We start from the raw sequence: 8157 nt of genomic DNA, 5'->3' as shown, positions 1-8157 counted from the left end.
ATAAATATGAAGCACTGAAACAAAACAACAACCAGTGTGTCGTCAAACTGGTATGAAAGAATGCCGAGGCAACAAGGGCAAGCTGAGTGTGATGGTTTAATTCATCTAAAAGGAATTTATTCAATAATTTGAGGGCATCTCTAGTTCAAAAAATAGCTAGCAGCAGCTAACGCTCCCACTAACCACAATAATATGTAAATTCAGTCCCCTCATACAACAGCAATAATGATTTAAAGACCACATTTAATTATTTTGCAGCACTAATGAATATTTTAGGGAAGGGTGGTTTCAATTTATCAAATATTTTGCCCTGATTATCCGTGGGAAGAAAACTAAGAAATTAGCTTGTTTTTAATCCTAAAAACTCATTTTAACACAGAACAGAATATATTGTACCCAACCTTAATGCCCACAGAAGTTGCTATCATGTTGTTCTACTGTCATGAAGGTTTTTAAGTTCTGCTTTGTTCAAACAATTTCAGAGAGCTGTTGGCTAAAATGTAGGTATTCTGAAGGCTAATCTTTTGTCCACCACCTTTTATAACAGTGAGAGCCGACTAACATTATACCTTAATGAAGATATCATTTAATGCAGTACTGTTGTATTAGACTGCATTAGTTTAAATTGATCCCCAATTTGTTAAAAAACAAACAAACAAACAAAAAAACAACAACTGATATCTCATATTGTAATTAAACCCCAAAAAACAAAACAAAAAGATATTTAACCAGATTTTCTTTGGGTTTCTATGACCAATCTAAATCTTCACACTGCTTGTTTCTTTCACTGCAGCCATTTTAAAGGAATGGTTTGCCAAAAAAATGAAAATTCACTCATTATCTACTCGCCGTCATGCTGATTGAAGGTCTGATTTAGTTTTTTAGTCCACAAAACACTGAACAGGAAAACAGTGTTAAACCAAACTCAACCATTAATCAGCCTGAGGATGAGGAGATAATGACTGATTTCTTATATTAAGGTGAACTGTCCCTTTAAGTCACTTCAATTTCCGCCATGTTTGTCTGAATCTCTGTCAGAAGGTTTGGTTTGTTGACTGTTTACGTCCAGTTTCGTGACCTGGATGATTCAGTTATTTTGAAACTTTCTACCTTTCTGTTAATAGTCTTTCATCAATAGTTTGTAAGTGGAGCGAGATCAACATTACGATGTATTCAGAGCGAACTTTCCATCAGCTGACGGTGTTTTCCTTTATTGGCGTGAAAGATCTCTTAAGTTTGTCGCCTGATTGGGATCATAGCATGTGAACTACTGCTTGGTCTAAGTTGGTGAATATACAAATAGTCTTTTCTTTTAAATCTGGAGCTTGTGTGAAGCAGCTGGTTTACTGAGTTCAGTTGTTGTGTGAAATGGTTTTTTTTTTATTTTTTGCTTTAGTCAGCTGTTTGACCCCACAATGACTCAGCTGTACCTTAATAGAGGCCTTGTTTACTCTAAGATCAGATATCCATACATTGATTTTGCATTTCAGGTCACACACAATGCAAACTGAGCTTGTTTACATGTGCTCAAATGTTTTCTTCATATAACGATATTTCAAAATGTATTATTTCTTCAGGATTAGAATTCATATTAGTGATCGTCAGCTACTTTTTTTCAGGGCCAACACTGATCTTTAGTGATCAAGTAGACAGCTAACCTATATGTGAGACCAGTATACTGTACATTCTGCTACTATATACTTTCAATCAACTACTATGAACATCTATGATGTATTATTACAGATTAAGTGACGCAGGAATATATGAAGTAGCCTAACTGACAGTCAGGACACTGAGCAAAAACTACAGAGAGGACGACAAAGAGAGGCGGCTGCATCAGACTTTTTTCAATGAGGTCTGGTGTCACACAATGTCAATGACATTTTGACGCAGTCGGCTTTGGTCACATGGTACAGCTGGCGACGTGCAGTTTATGTTCGCATTCAAATTTCTGTTTGCTCTTTATACCCAAGACTTCACAGTGATCACACGGAAGAGATGACTTAATAAGCTGCATTCAATGCATAAAAATGAGCAGTGTGGCCTTTGAACTTTGCAAAACATTAGCATATCTTGAACAAAGCGTCTATGATTCAATGCAATAATGCAGCACAGAGGCTCCGAGAAACACAAATGATTGATTTGCGAATTTCTGTACAGATATACGGATAGGTTTAATACCTGAACTCCTAAACCAGTCAGGCAGAACTGAAGAAGCTTCTTGGATGAGAGGCGAAACGTCTTCAAGAAGTCTATCAAGTCCAGTTGCCTACTACAAACCTTGATACGAAGTTTCACTCGTGTAATTAAACCTTTTCATGCCATAAAAACATCATGTTTGTGTGTTGGTTAATTGTTCGCAACCCACCTTTTTTAACTTTGTAATGCAGGTCAGAAATCAGTCAAATTTAGAGTAATCCCTGGGCTTTAAAATCGTCAGAACTCTTTTAAAGTCAAGATTACAGGGTGGGTCGTTAAACCCCACCCTGTGGCATTTCTGTGCAGGCCCAAACATGACTCACTCAGCGATTGATTCAGTTAACATTTCCACCATTTAAGTTAACCTTTAAGGTCTGTTACACCAGACAGAGCAACATCCCGTTACAAATACAACCATCCACCCCTCCCCGAGTGTCCGAGTGTCTAAAGTTAGGCCGTCCCTCTCCCCGAGGCATCCCCCGGCAACCACTGTAATTCAATCCCGGGGTGTTAGTGCGTGCTCTCAACCGCATCAGCATATGGAAAGTAGGTCTTTACTTAAAGTAATCATGAGGCGTCTTTGCAGCCTTCTCGCGGGGACCGTGTTTTCATCACGCTCTGATGGCTGTTAAATGTTTAGACTTGCGGTGACAGCTTCACCCCGAGACCAGAGTGACCTGTGACCTTTGAGGAATGGACAAGCCTGGAAACAAAAACAGAGGCCTTTTTGTGCGGGTCAAAGGGAAAACATCTGCTGGGCTGAAGACACCGAGCAAAGAGAAAGGGTGGGGGGGGGGAGATTAACTCTCAGGGATTCATCATTTGACCGAGGTGGCTGATGGGAGCACGCATAAAGCCACTGTACGTCACATCATTACGAGCCAAATCCTCCTCATTTCACCCATTAATGTCCCAGCTGCCTCTTGGCTCAGCAGGAAAAATTGATTAAAAAAATGCAGATAAATAGAATATGAGGGAGAATTTCTTTGATATGAATGCTGCAGCCGCTCTTATCACAGCACCGCAGGAGCCACTGGTCACAGCCAGTCTTTCATTTTTAAATTAAATTTGAGCCTGAATAAATGATCTGAGAGGATTGCACATCACAGCGCCTGTTGAGAAAATTCATCTGAACAATTCTGGCTTTGATATCATCATGCATTGTCATGATAAATGAGTGTCTGAATTTTAAATTCGGCCGGTGGGATGTTGCCCACTCAGGAGCGCGGATAACAAAAGAAAGCGCTTCCACTCTCTTTCTCCACTTAACACAAACCCTGCACATGATGCAGTTATTTAGCACCATATTGTTTATTTGTCTGCTCACTCTGGTGGTGGACTCAAGTATTTACCACTTCCCCTCTGTCCCCTCTGTATCTGTCAGTAACAGAGACCCCTTTCTTCTGGCGAGCCATCTCATGTAGCACGCGGCTGTGATACGGGTAACCGGATCCTTCAGAGCAAGTTACCAATTAGTCAAACATCTCTGGAGGGAAGCCTCGTGGTGTGAATCGACGTGTTATCCAGGCATTGTCATTAGGAGAGCTTGTTGTAACGTAAGGGCAGGTAAAACAATATGGCAGGTGGGTGGACAGAGTAGCGCTGGAGTAAAAAGAAAACACAGAAATTGGGTTATTTTCCAAATATTTGTTCTCATTAAGGGAATAGTTAGGCAGAGGAAATACGCAGTTGCCAGGCAACCAGCGGAGAGGGGGCTACTGCTCCCAGCCAGCCAACGCAAAGGCTTGATTAAATTAAATTCTGTTTCACCAAAACTATAAACTTAAAATGTGATCCTGTGTGAACCTTAAACCTACACTCGAGGACGTTTAACCTTTAAAATAGCTGCCTTTTTTGAGACGGATTGAGCGAAATAATCAAGTTCCTCAAAGAAAGATAAGGGAGCGATTCAACTCAGTTCTTTTTTATGATGCGTCTCAAAGTTTTCTCGAAGGAGGAAAAATTAGAGCCTCTTTGTTGAGCCATCCAGAGTAGGCTAACTAACTTTTTAGCAAGGAAGGAAATACAGAGCAGTGGAAGGATAACAGTTTTCCATCTCCATATTGATTCAACTCTAATCAATTTCAGTTTACATCACTAAATTTGGATCTATCAAACAGAGATTAGTTTTTAATTATGCAACAGAGCTTGGATTTACTCACTTTACACCAAGTTTTGTGAAACTGATGAAAACTAATCTTGGATTAAAATGAATCTTTCAGTCATAGTTTGACAAATAACCCCTATAAAATGGCCAGTTGTTGTTTTTATACAGATTAAAGGTACAAAAGACTTGTCCAAGCTGTTCATAAATGCACCAGTTTAAACAAAAACATTGCACGTTAAAGCTGGGGAAAATGATTCTGGAGTCACTTAGATCCTCAGGCGTGGCCCTCCTGGTCGTTCCAAAGTCGAGACTTAAATCTAAAGATGGCCGCGCTTTTTCCATCAGGGCCCCTCGACTTTGGAACGACCTGCCCGAGGAGATAAGGCCTGCAGAATAATAATTGCTTGTGTCTTAGTTTTACTTCAGTTTTGTCTTAATTTTGTCTTGCTCCTGTTTGGCCTTCTGTTGTTATTTTGCTTCCAGGGTATCCTGCTCTTCAACTCTTTTGCTTCACGTGCTCCAGTCTTTATGCTAAATTAAGCTAAGCTAAGCTAACTGCTCATGATAAAAGGAAGGTATAGTTTAGGGTACAGTTTACTTTGCTGGTCAACTACTTACATCTAGTATAAAAGAAGGTTATGACTGGTAATAACATTTAGACATTAAAACTGTGTTCCAATCAGCTGCTATAAATGCACATTTCAACCAGAAGGTTAGTTTACATTTTTCATACTTGGAGAATAACTGTTCATAAATTGTTAATTCAAGAGCATAGATTGTATGTGAGTCCCAGATCATCAAATATTGAAGACTAATAATCAGATCACTAACAGTAAAAGTCATGAATAAATAAAATACTGTACAGATTTTTTTATCCTGCATGATGTCTGCTGTAAAACGGTTTGTCTTGTCCCCCATCTACTGCCACGTTTTCACTGCTTTACTCAGTGATAATTTACATCTTGTGCTTCATTCATTCATTCATTCATTTAACACATTTATTGATAAATGGAGCAAGAAGTGATCTCCAGCTGCAGTTACACTGAGTTCCCACTAAGTGGCAGTATTCCATGACAATTAATACTCTGGGTGTGTGTTGAATACTACATTGAGTCTGTTGTCTCACTGTGTCATCAGTCTAAATACAACTGTCACTACCATCATTATGATCATTACTTAAAATAGGCCAGTCTTATTTCACATAACAAAATTCTGATTTGTGAGCAGCTGCGTGTTAAACGTGAGTTTTTCAGCATCCAGGTAACAGCTGAGAACGTAGATACCAGTTTTATGTCTTCCTTCAATACAGGCTGTGCATATGTACATGTAACATTTTTAAAATGGTATAATCAGTCTTCAGGGTTTTTTTTTTCTGTGTTTCGCATTCATTTAAATGTACAAAAACACATGAAGGAAGTATCAAAGTACAGGTGAGGATATGGTTAACTTGTATGAGATTATATGCAAACCACACCCAAAAGACAGGCAAAAGTTAAAATACAAACAATAGTTTATAGTTTAGTTTCCATATAGTTTAAATTCATTCAAGCCCCTATTCGATTATTGAATTATCTATTAATTTGATATAACTTACAAACAGTTTTGTTACTGTGTGAATAGTGTTTGGATGTTGTGCTGAAAAGAGTCAGGCACTTTGCCAACCACCATAAATGCTGAAGGTGTTATGCAAACACTTGGACACCTCATGAGCTTTTTCAGTTTTGTTCTATTGTCTGAGATCTAAACAATATCTTTCCATTATTCTAAATATATAAGAAAATTACTTGTATGTTTATGGATTTTTAAAATAAAAATTCAAATATTTAGAAATAGAGTTGTGTGTAAGCCCATTATACCACCAAGGCTCATTGTGTCAGTGAGAAAATTAAATTTCACATCTTATGCTCCTCGTTCTGCATTTTAAGTCGACACAAGCTGATCTCAGTTGTACCTTGGTGGATGTTGGGTGGGTCCATATTGTCTTCAAATTCAAGAAACATGAACATATCGCAATGGAGTGTAAAGTTCACTCGAGTCAGGTCTTCAAGTTTCAAAGGAAATAATAAACACGTTGCATTACCTCATGGACACTTTGACCCCCACCCACCCCAATGACGATTTGGTGAGAGACATTTTACAGCTCAGACGACTTTGTTAAAGCAGTTGGTTACATTCTGATCCTTTTAATTTTCAGTTAGACTGACAGATCAACTGTAGTGAAAGAAAGTGGAGATGCACCACGGGTTAAAACTCACTCGGGTTGGTTAAATTTTGGTGCAACAGAAATAAATTTAATCTACATTTAGAGTGAAAACTAAACTGAGGTTTAAAAAGAGCTTGGACTTTTAAGGATGTTTGGTGCAACATAAGTTAAAGTTAAACCATGATTTAATCAGGTTTAAAAATGAATCCTTGTTGATTAAAACCAGAGAGGAGTTCTTACTGATCACTGATGTTCTACCTGCATGACGACAGAGGTCTGAAGCGTAATGTCAACGTCAGGGACATCTAGTTCATCAACAATGGGCACCAAACCAGGCCAAGTCGATTTCAACAGACTCCCCTGAGCTGACAGGAAGCCGTCCCTGTAAACACTTCAGTGGGCTTTGTGTCTAACAGAACATCTCATATTCTAAACACTGCCAACACAATAGAGCTCTGTTCCCTCACTGGCTGACCCAGTGTAATCTGTGACACCCGGACGCCCCTCCAAAAAAAACTGTACGTTCTGTTTTAGAACCGAGCTGCCTGAGCTACGCGGCCACAGTAGCTGGGTGTTGTGTGGGAGTGGTGCAGCTTTGGCTCGTTCATCCATGAGGTGCTGCCAAATTAGACTGTTTTACACCCACGAGTGCAGCTTTCTCTTATCTCTTATCTCTCTTTCTGGAAGAAGAGATAAACAGCATTTGAGTGGTTTGGATGAACACTTTTCAATGGAACTTACTTTAATTTCTAACAAAAACAGCTTCTGCTATCATCAGGCCTCTTAGAATAATATCTAATCATGCAAGTACATTTTTTTGTCATGAAGTTGATAAGATCTCACTGCTGCCATGTTCTGAAGATGCTAAAGAAGATGCATCAAGCAAAGAAAACAACTAAGGAGATTGATGAAACTACTAAAATTGGGTTAAGAACTGTCCAACACGTTATTAAAACATGCCATGGTGACTGTGTGCTGCAATCAAAACTAAAGGTGGGCCAATGAAATATTAGCGTGTGACTTTCATCCAACTCTAATCCTGAACTTGTCTTTTTAAATAATTTTATTAACTTTTCATATATTAATAAAGGTATTTAGGGACATGATGTAACCCCTCAGGGTTTCTGGCTAAGTTCATCTATCGGTAATTGTTAAGTGGTCTTTCATAAGACGTCCTTTGAGAAGACGTCTGTGTTGCAACTTGTGGACTTCACAGAAGTAAAAATGAATCATGATGAGATAATTTTAAACTCAAGTTCAGACTTTTTGGGGTGATAACATGTATTTCATTATGTTTTTTGTTGTATTTTCATTGTGTATTGTTTTGTGTTGTCCTTTTTGTGCTGAGCTGAGTGTATTTGTGTGCAGCCGTACAGACCTAACAGGTTGTTGAAAGTGAGGTCTGGTCTGATCATCAAGAGTAACTGACAATATCACTGGTAAGACACGTTTTTTTGTTGTTGGTTTAAAGAAACATGAACATATTGCAACAGAGTGTGAAGTTCACTTGAGTGACTTTGCAGTCAAGTTTCAAAGAAAACAATATACACATTGCAGTACCTCCTTTATGGCCTCCTCACTCACACACCCCCAACACATTTCAATCATAAATACTTGAGAAACATTTTACAGCTCAGATGACTTTGTT

Source organism: Lutjanus erythropterus, chromosome 12 (genome assembly GCF_056507025.1).
Source record: "Lutjanus erythropterus isolate fLutEry1 chromosome 12, fLutEry1.hap2, whole genome shotgun sequence".
NCBI classification, from domain to species: domain Eukaryota; kingdom Metazoa; phylum Chordata; class Actinopteri; order Lutjaniformes; family Lutjanidae; genus Lutjanus; species Lutjanus erythropterus.
Note: the sequence above shows the minus strand (reverse complement) of the source record.